Source organism: Myotis davidii, unplaced genomic scaffold (assembly GCF_000327345.1).
Source record: "Myotis davidii unplaced genomic scaffold, ASM32734v1 scaffold118, whole genome shotgun sequence".
NCBI lineage: Eukaryota > Metazoa > Chordata > Mammalia > Chiroptera > Vespertilionidae > Myotis > Myotis davidii.
The window spans coordinates 3,643,823-3,654,941 of NW_006290441.1; positions in this window are offsets into that span (position 1 = coordinate 3,643,823).

Below are 11,119 nucleotides of genomic sequence, written 5' to 3' on the forward strand. Positions count from 1 at the left end.
ACTGTTTGAATTCTATCTTTTGAAATTCATTGAGAGCTTTGTAGTCTAGTATTTACGTAAGTATGCCACAGGCATTTGAAAAGCATACGTGTTCCTATTGGGATCTAAAGTTCAGCACACACACATGCATTCACACACACACACACACCTTGTGTTTCCTGCTTCATCGTAATGTCTGTGATCAGTTCACTCGGTCTTCTCCCTGCTGCCACCTGCTGGCTCAGTAGGAGCACAGTCGCCTTTGTCCTGCTATTGACCTGGGAAGCCTATCTCACCATCTTGGCCAACTCCAGTGCATCACCGAGGTCACCTACTATTGCAGAGAGGCTTTGATTGCTGCCGGAAGCTGGAAAGCCTGGCCAGGTGAGAACCTAGTGTTGGCAGGCTGCAGACTCAGGAGAGCAGATGGCAGAGTGCCAGTCCGAGTCTGAAGGCCTGCGAGCTGGGAGAGTGATGTAAGTTTTAGTCCAAGTCCAAAGGCAGAGAAGGACTGTCAGGCAGAGAAAGCAAATTCTCTCTTATTCCACTTTCTGTTTTATTCAAGCCTTCAGAGGGTTGGATGAGGCCCACCACATTAGGGAGGACAATCTGCTTTCTCAGTCTACTCATTCAAATATTAATCACATCCAGGAACACCCGCACAGACACACCCAGAATGCAGTTTAGCCAAATATCTGGGCAGCCCATGGCCCATCAAGAGGATCCATAAAATTAACCATCCCACAAACCTCTGAAAAAGAACAAATATCAGGCCCAGCCGGCGTGGCTCAGTGGTTGAGCATCGATCTATGAACCAGGAGGTCACGGTTCAATTCTGAACTGGTCAGAGCATATGCCCTGGTTGCAGGCTCAATCCCCAGTAGGGGGCGTGCAGGAGGCAGCCGATCAGTGATTCTCATCACTGATGTTTTTCTCTCTCCCTCTCCTTTCCTCTCTGAAATAATATATATATTAAAAAAGAACAAGCATAAGAATAACACTGTTTGCAAGAAGATCTTAGATTCTGCATTTCTGAGGGAAAAAGTTTTTCAGTTTAGGACTGTATTTCTCCTCAAACTATCTATCAAGAGTAAAGCAAAAATAAAGTTATTTTAAGACATGCAAGAACTAAGAAAACTCATTTCTCTTTACATTCAAGGGAACTGCTTGAGGAAGTCCTTATAGCAAAATGATGGAGAACACTAAGAAAGAAAGAGAAATGAGATCCATAAAATAGTGCATCCAAACCACAATCCGGTGAAGTTCTAAAATCACCCCTGGGTGTCACTATGACCTAGGTGACTACCATTCCAAATATCAGGAGGTCCCTGAAGGAGACATCCAGGATAGAGAGACTCAGTAGAAAATATGATATTATAAACAAAAATTAGACTATTAAAGGACAAAGGAAAAAAGGCAAAGATTGCAAAATAAAGGCAATTACAAACTTCAAAGTGCAATATAACACTGGAAATATTACAGTGATGCCTATGCTTCAAATGGAAATAAATGGTCGTCTAGTATGAACACTACTGACTTTCAACTTTAGAGTCACAGAAACATGAATAATTATGATTTCAGAACAGAAGGTGAATATTATTAACTTTGACAATCAATGGAAGAATAAATTTGGAGGTGATAGTTTTGGGGAAGTAATGGGAGGAAGAACTGAAGGATAGCACAGGGGTGTTAATATTTTCATTAAAAAATAAAGCATCAGAGTAGGTGAAGCGAGAAATAAAGTTTTTAGTAGATTACTCAAGGTTACAAAAATATCAATGGAAGATGGAGAAAAGACAACACGTGTGAAATAAGTGAGCAACACATTTTGTCATAGTAGAATGTATACAGACAATGCTTAAAATAGATTAAGAAATGGTAGTAGAAGTATATTATTTAGAAATATGAAGTTAATAACCAGAAAAAATAGCTAAAGGAGATGGTTGCTCTGAGAAATAGAAAAGCAGGTCAATAGGCTCTGGCTTATTAAAATCAGGTGCGTGAATTACTCAGAAATTCGTGTGTGTATTTAATACACATAGATGTTAATATCTTCATTTTTATACACATATATACACATAGAGAATGAACAGCTTAGAGATTGATCATATGTCATATAGAGAATAAATATGTAATGATAATATAAAGTAACATGGAAAAAATTTAGATAATTCAATAACTGGTGGTTGGTCTATATGTTTGCAGTGCAGAAAAAAATGAGAATGTTATTTTTATAGCATGCTCTAAAACAAATACTAGCTGATTCAAAAAGGTAACTGTAGAAAACTAAGCTGCCTAAGTCCTAGTAGTAAAAAAAAAAAATAAAGTAAATCCCTTTCCACTGAAAGGAATTTCCATGAAGTAATAAAAACAATTATAACCAACATGATAGATCACTTTTATTATTTAAAAATGTAAAAATCCCTTTGTGGCAAGGCATTGACCAAAATGAAAAGGCAAACCACAAACCAGGATGTAGTTTAATTAAATGTGACATAAAGTGGGCTAGTATCTCTCATAATCACAGATCTCTTACTCTCTCTGCTGGATCTTCCGTTTGTCCCACCCGTTCCATGTATTCAGCATGTTCTGTGCCCTAAATAACTAAACAGTGTGGACTGTGTCAACCAGGCTCCCTTGCTCTGTTTTCCAATTGGGTTCAGCCAATGGGAGGCATGGCAGCAGACTTGGGGGGTGGGAGGAAAAGGGGGCAGGAGATTGATTCCTCTGGTTCCCTCCCTTCAGGATTACACGTTTTTGCAGTGGTTGTGCTCTTCCAAGAGCCATGGTATCCCTTCCCCCAAAGCTACTGATTTTGTGGGATTCTGGACCCCCTCCCAGTATCCCTCGGGCATAAGGGTGGCTGTGGCTCTCCAGTGATATTACGTGTGTTTCCCCATCTCTGTTGCTTTCCCTCAACACTGCCCACGCCACCGTAGTAAATGGTTCCTTCAAGTAAGCTGCCTCAGTCACTCTGTTGCGTGTCCTTCCAGGCCCTGACTATTACACAAGAAACTAAAATCGCAAAACAGGACACACATAGCTACAGTATACAAATTGCTACCCCAAATTTTGAAAATGCTGTCTCACCTGCAATGTCATGTCACACAGCAGTGACATGACATTTTTATCCATCAAACTGTCTAGCATTAAGACAAATGGTAGTTCCTGAGGCTTGCGAGCTACTCCCAGACTGTTCTGTTCAAAGTATAAACTGTTGTATCCTTTTTGGAAAACCATGTCAGTATGTATGACAGATCCTATGAAACAGCTGCACTTTGTGACCTAGGAATTTTATTTCTAGAAACCCAAGCTGAGGATAACAATCAGGAATCTAGATGAGGATCTACATCCTAACATGTTCTTAATAACAGTGGAAAAGATGAAAATGAATCAAGTGAACTATGGTAATTGACTATATTAAATGTAAAAGTCTACACAATGAGTAGATTGCGCAGTCATATAGACTTTTTTCATGATCTGGTAGAATGCTCTCAGGATAATGTAAAGTAACACGGCGTGATGTTAGAGAGCAAAATGTCTCTGTATCCTCGATGCCTCTAGAGCTGAAGCCACTTCCTTCGATGGTTAAACCGGGCCCTCCCCCAGGACACTCCCACTACTATGTCTTTTTATGCCATTTTCCCCTCTTCATCTTATTTTCTGAACATAAGGAGCCCCAGTGTGTGAGAAAGAAGGAAGCTTACACATAAACTGCTGAATTGCAGAGGTCAGCAACCACCCTCCTGTGAGGAGTGAGCATTTATTGAGAGCTTACCAAGTGCCAGGCGCTGCTGCGCTTTACACAATCTATCTCATCTAGTCCTCAGTTACCTACGCGTTTGGTGCTATTACTGGCCCCATTTTATGAAGTTAAATAAGAGAGATTACCTCAGTGATGGGCCCAAGATTCAAACCCAGGCTGCTTGGCTCCTGAGCCTTGAACACTATGTCCTGCCCCTTATGCTGGCCAGTGGGCTGGTGCTGACTGCTGGCCCCAGGCCTGAAGGGCGTGGCCTTCTTCCCAGTCAAAGGGAAGGTCTGTTATTTTAAGGGAAAGAATTCTACATTCTTATTCTGCAGGGCCCTCCATTCACTTAATAAAGGAGGGGCCTCAAAATATCACGGCATTTGGAGACTCAAAAGATGTATTTACTACACATGAACCCTATAAATGCTTTCTGAAGTTATTTAAAGCATTCCCCTTTGATCAGTCAGCCTTGGGAAAACATTACTTAACCAATAAAGTCAGTCAGTTAACTTCAAGGTTCCCTGATGTTTTTCAGTGGCTCCATTTTCATTATTTAGTGCCTCCTCCTCCTACCGGCTTTCTCATGGGCCCTGTCCTATTACCAGAGGATGTGTATGGGAAACGTATCTTTCTCCCATAATGTACCCAGGTAGGACTGCAGTCCCTTCTTTTGCTCCTTCTGTGCCCATACAATCTTCTATCACAGCACACAGAACCTATTTCCCTTCTTTTCACTAGTTAGACTGTGCGACTTGCAGTGATCATGTCTCATTCAGCCTTAACCACTCAGAACCCAGCCTGTGGCTGAGAAAATGCAAAAGAGAATGCTTTTGGAGGCTGGTGGGTCATCAAAAAGGGACCAGAATGTAAATTCACCACCATCCATGTCCCAGAGCAGATTCAGGGATTCTGGGTCACCCTAACAAAGCTCACAAGAGACTTGTGAATAGAGTCAGATGCCACTTTACTCAATTACAATAGGAAGCATTCCAACTCTAAATTCTATCTGCATAATCCATAGACACAGACAACAATGTGGTGAAAAGGGGGGAAAATGGATAAGGGGGGGGGAAGAAAAAGAAATCTAAGTTCAAGTGCTCTGGAAACCCTCCTTCTCCTGCTTAACTAGTGAAGAAAAGGGGGGGAAATGGATAAGGGGGGGAGAAAAAGAAATCTAAGTTCAAGTGCCCTGGAAACCCTCCTTCTCCTGCTTAACTAGTGAGCCTGGAATCAGAGAGGGGAGCTCTGCTGTGATGTGGCATTAAATGGCGGGAGGTTCTGCTGTCTTGATGTGTCCATTCTCCAAATCAGGAGGACCAGATATTTGGGTTGGACCCACAGGACCCGTGCCGTGGATGGTTTTCCAGGTGGCACTACTATCTGTTGCTCTGCCAACCTTCTTGCTGCCTTGGCTGACACATTCTGCTTTTAAGTGGCACACTGTTCTGAAGTGTGAGGCATCTCCTGCACTCGTCTACAAGGACCAGCACCACTGTATATGAATGGAGGGTGGGTTGAACACCAACAAAACGGAGAGAAGCTGAGCATCCAGAAACGATTAAGGGCACGTTCTGTCCCAAGGAGCTTACAGTTGAGTGGAACAGGCAAGCTTATCAGCAACCATTTCCAACAGAGGAGGTGGGGGCAGCAGAGGAAGCCCGTGGAGGAGAAAGTGGGCAGTTTCCTGTTGGCCTGGCCAAATGTTTTGTGTTTGCATGACTTCTACTGGGCTTGCAGTTTCAGGCTGTCACTGCTTTTATAACGAAGAAAGGAGCACAAATAAAATCAGACGAAAGCAGACAGAACATGCACCTTGCATAGAGTTGAGAAAGGCTAGAAAAGCAGACTGCACTGTGACTACAATGCTCATATTTCCCAAGAAGGTACAAGTGCTATAACTTGCCTAATAACATCCACATAATTTCTCAACAGCAGGATTAGTATTAAATCCCGGGGGAAATGGCAAGAACCCATTTTCTCAAGTTATTTAAAACTCAGACTAGACACACTCCCCCCACTTACTCCACAGGATGAGCCTGGTGACGAGACATCCATGATAGCAAGTAAGTGGCTTCTAGCTGCTTTGCCTCAGGTATTTTTTTTTAAAAAGTCATTTAAAAAGTATAACTCAAAAGCATTATAGTTAACGTAAGTTTAAAAAATTAGGCTTTGACTCATCAGAAGATGTAACATAACCAACAGTTCAGTTCAACTCACTCAAATTGTAAATCAATATTTTTATTAAAATATGCCTGAATTTAGCAAAGTTTTTAAAGGTACCATAACTTGGAATATTATTGTAAAACATGCTTTAAAGTCTCTTAATTAAAGTATTTCCTCTTAGTTATGTTATACACAGGGAGGGGCTTATGAATTATCTGTTGCTCCTTTACTAACCACGCAAAGGTCAGTAAGGTTTCTAGAGGCTGTTCCTTTCTTTTCTTTTATCATTATTCCAGAATTTTAGAAATTATTAGGTCCTCATATATCACTTCTCAAATATGGTTTTCACTACAACATTGAGAGCTTCAGATAGGATTTAAGTTGTCAAAAAAATTGGGTCTGCTCTAATGCTTTCTGAATCGTGCCAGTAATTTGAACCCGGAGAATTTGGAAGTAAAGGGAATTTCAGGGCTCAGACATCTACTCTGATGCGAGTGACTTACAGACTGGCCCACGGGGGAGAGCCACCTCTTGTCATAGGAGCCTCAAGTGTGTGTTCTTTGGGAGAGAACGTGCAAAGCCTTCAGGAAGCCCTTACTATATTATGTACCTGAGAACACACTGGACAAAAGCAAGCTAGCTCCTGGTGTGGAGGGCAGACCAAGTGCAAAAAGCTTTCTCCTGCGCTGGGGTAACCGCTGAGAACAATCTGAAGTCCAGGGCAGCTGGTCCCCAGCTCTCCGGCCCATCCCAGTTCTGGGCTTTCGTGATGAGAACAGTGGGGAAGCAGTGCAGTCCTGGTGAGCATTGGAACAAGAGGTCACAGCCCACTACAGGGCTTCCCTAGAAGCAGTCTGGCCCCTGAACCCAGCCCCATCATTTAGACAGGCAGCATGGACCAGAGGGTTTTGGTGCCATCTCCAGTCCCCCGCCCGATAACATGCCAGCCAGGCCACCATACTTCTCATTTTTTTCTTAAAAGGAAAGTGAAAAATTTATTGGGGAAAAAAAAAGCTGTAAAAACTCTCAGGAGGGCCTGCACCTCTGTACGTAACGGCAGATGACCAATCTCCCCACATCTGAATCTGACCTCCACCATCTGCACACTGTGTGTGTGATCCGGGATGTCACTTAGCTTCTCTGGGTTCCGCTTTACTGATCTCTTTTGTGGTCAACCATAATAGGATGTGCCATTGTGATGAGAAATGAGACATTCCCATGCATGCAAAGTGCTTGGCGTGGTGTCTGAAGGGAAGCGAGAGCCCAGTGCACGTTAGAGGTGGGGATTAGGACCCGTGACAGTGGGTTGATATCCTGGTGATTCTGAGCAGACTCCTTGTTACATTCTTTATGCCTGTTAAGTCCAACAAACTAAATATGTCAATGGCAAGTCTAGACAAGAAGGGCAGAGATCTGTGAGTTCCTGGGCTGAATTCTGACAACCAGATGAGTGAGAATGGGATTTGAATTCCCCCTTTTTCTTCAGACCTGGAAGTCAGGGAAGACCTCTCTCAAAAAGTGGTACAAAGTCCCTGTGCAGGCTCCTAGGCAGAGGAAAGGGTGAGGTGACATACAGCCAGTTGGGTAAAACAGATTTCCTGGTTCCCATTTCAATGTTTCCTTTAATGCATCAAAATGCCTCTACTAGTGTCTTCTGGAACCTCCAGAAATAATTTGGATACAGGACTGATACAATTGACTATAATAAGAATCATATGGATCCACATTTATCTATTTTTAAAAAAACATCAGACCACTGCTATGTTCAAGGCTCTGTGTTGCTGTCTGAACACCAGCATCTTTCTGCTACATCATCTTCCCCTTTGGCCAGTGGCCTCCCAGTCAGATATGAAACCCTGCATCATCTTTCACTCCTCCATTGTCTCATTCTTCCCCTCTCCTCCCACTGTCCTTACTCACACACCATTCGTGTAGATTGTGGTGCATCCTTTTAACTTGCCTCCCTTCCTGTAGGCTTGGCACTGGGCACTCGGAAGGAAATTTGGAGTTAAAAATTTAGAATAGAATCTTGGCTGAGGGTTTAAGACTATATCTTGAATAGGATTGATTTCTTATTTTTTGTTTATTTCTAAAACAAGAAACCAGTAAAAGGCACCTGGTATTCTATCACCTAGAAATGACCAATACCAATCACTCACTACCGCAATCTGTATCTCTATATATTTCACATATATGATTACAAAAGATAAAATGACCTCAAATGCATAATTTGACTCTTTTATATGTATTTCATGAGCACTTTCATGAAAATAAAATAATCTACATAATTTTAATTGCTGCATCATTACATGTTATAAATTATTGTTTCGCTATTCCTTAACTTACTTAATCAATCCTTTATTGATATATCTTTATATGGCTACTGATATTTTACTGTTATAAAGATTACTAGAGGCCCAATGCATGAAATTCATGCAAGAGTAGCCTTCCTTTCTCCCTATCCCCATCCATTCCCCCCAGCACCGGCTTCTAACTGGCACCTGGAGGGCTTCCCTCCAGCCACCAGCAGGCACCTGGGACCTGGGCTTCCCTCCAGCTCCAGCTTTGTCCTCTGGACGTCCAGAATGATGTCCAGTCTAATTAGCATATTACCCTTTTATTAGTATAGATTATAGTAAGTTGCAAAATGCATATATCTTTGTACATTTCTTAGAGTATTTTCATCAAATAGATTCTTTTTTGTTTTTTCATCAAATAGATTCTTGTAAAGAAAATTGCTGCATCAAAAAGGTGTTTCACTGTAAGGCTTTTAGTGAATATTATAAAAATGCCCTTTGGAAATTTTAGACCAATTTACACTCTCAAAAGCAGCCTGTAAGCATGCCTCTTTTCCTATACTATCACCTGGTTATTAATATTCTTTACTATCTTTGCCAACGTGATAGGTGAAAAATGATCTCATTATTGTATTAATTTGCATTTTCTTGTTACTAATGAGATTGAACATCTTTTGCATATGTCAAATCATTTATATATCTTATTTTGTGAGTTGTCTGTTCATATCTTGTCCCCACCCTTTTATTGATTTATCTCTATTCTGTACATATTAGTCTATCATATGTATTGTGACTATTTTGCCATTTGATGTTTGCCTGTATTTACCGATTATTGTCATAGAAATGTGAAATTTCCATATCACCTAAATTTTCTAACTTTTTGTTTATAATTTCTAAGCTTATTTATCTTCTTAGGAAGGCTTTTCCTATTCCCAGACTAGCAACCATTCATCTACACTTCAAGTATTTTTAAGGTTCTACTTATTACATTAAGATCAGATTAATCTTGGATTTATTTTGATAAAAGTGTAAGACATATAAATGTGTTTATGGCTTGCAATTGCCCTAATTTACTGATAAGTGCACTGTTTCCCCACTGGTGTGAAAGGCTGATAGTAACATACACTACACCCACACATTGTGAATCTACTGAGGACCTCTGAGGCGGGGGGATGAGAAGCACAGTCATAGGGAGGTTCAGGGGCCTGAATGACGGATGAGGCTGTAATAAGCCTGGAAGGTAAGGGGACTGATGTAACAAGTCCTGTGTTAATGCACAGATAAATAGTGAACAAATCGTATCTCCTTTTTGAAATGTGAAGATAAAAAAGGAGAGGTCAAAAGTAACTATAAGTTTTCTTGAACCAGGTGACTGGGGGAAAGTGGCATTTACAAAACTGTGAAAAACAGAAGTTGGCTGTAAAGTAGATGATGATGGTCAATTTGAACATTAAGATTTTGAGCTTGTGGTCCCAAGAGAACATCGTGATTGTGATGATGATGATGATGATGATGACGACGACAATAATGACGTAGATATGAGACAGAGGTAGAAAGCAAGATTGAGAGAGATGAAACCAAGATTCAGTTAACTTTTATTGAGCATTTACTGTATTTAATAAGCAATGCTACATTTTCCTGTAGCGTCCATCAGTACTTGAAAGATTTTACTCTCTCCTCAAAGAAATAAAGCCATAGCCAGAACCTCCACAGAGTCTGAGAAGTGACACATCAGCTTCTCCCTACGACCTCTCCTCTGCAGCCTTAGATCCTCATGTAAGAAGGAAACAGTCCAATAAATGTGACAGATGTTTTTAATATTTCTTTATAAAAATGTCTCACCCAATATTAATAACAGTAGTTTTCTTTTAATAATTTCTCTATTATTACATTAATTTAAACACCCTATATAATAAAAGCATAGTATGCAAATTGTCCCCTCGGCTGGAGTTCTTCCAGGAGTTTGACCAGGGGGCGGGCAGCCCGGAGAAGGGAGGGAGGCCCTGGCCAGTGGCAGCAGGTGGCTGGGAGGGGAGGGAGTGCCCGAATTTCATGCACTGGGCCTCTAGTTAATTTATATTCTGCATCTGAAAGAATTCTAAGGAAAGCTAGTTGCTACTTTTGCTTAAGGCAGATGATAATAAACCATTCATGAGATCAGCTTTCAGATGAAACAGGAAATGATAGGGATGAGGAGAGTTAAAAATGATTCTTTTAGGTTGGCCGTCGCGGCTCAGTGGTTGAGTGTTGACCTATGAACCAGGAGGTCACGGTTTGATTCCCAGTTGGAGCACATGCCCAAGTTGTGGGCTTGATCCTCAATAGGGGGCATGCAGGAGGCAGCCAATCAATGATTCTATTTCATCATTGATGTTTCTTATCTCTCTCTCCCTCTCCCCTCCTCTCTGAAATCAATAATATATATATATATGGTGAAGGGTGTTGAAACTGCCTTTCTCCTGCATTTATAATACAACTCAGAACTTTGCATCTGGTCTGAAGGCACCACAGGATCAGCTGGCCCTGCCTGCACCTGCAGCCATGTCTCAGGCACCTCTTGCTGTCTCACTGTGTCCTCTGTCCCACCCAGGCCTTCCTTCAGCTTCCTTGTGTGCAGCAAGACCTTCCTTGCCTCAGGACCTTGCACAGCCCAGTTCCTGCTCCCTGTGTGCTCCCCTCCCAAAGGCTTTATCTAAGTGCGCTTCTCTGTTGTGGGCTTAAGTATGTTTCAGCCACGGATCTCAGAGCTGGAGTTGCAACAAAGTTTCAAATGCAGAAAGTAAACAAAGCACAGAAACCTGCTTTCAGCAGCTGAGGCCTCAGAGCTGGAGCCAGAGCTAAACCTGGCCCAGAATATAAAAGAAAAAGAAAAAAAGGAGCAGTTGGGAGCTTCAGTCGGCCTGAAAACAGCCCTCAGCTCCTCACCCAG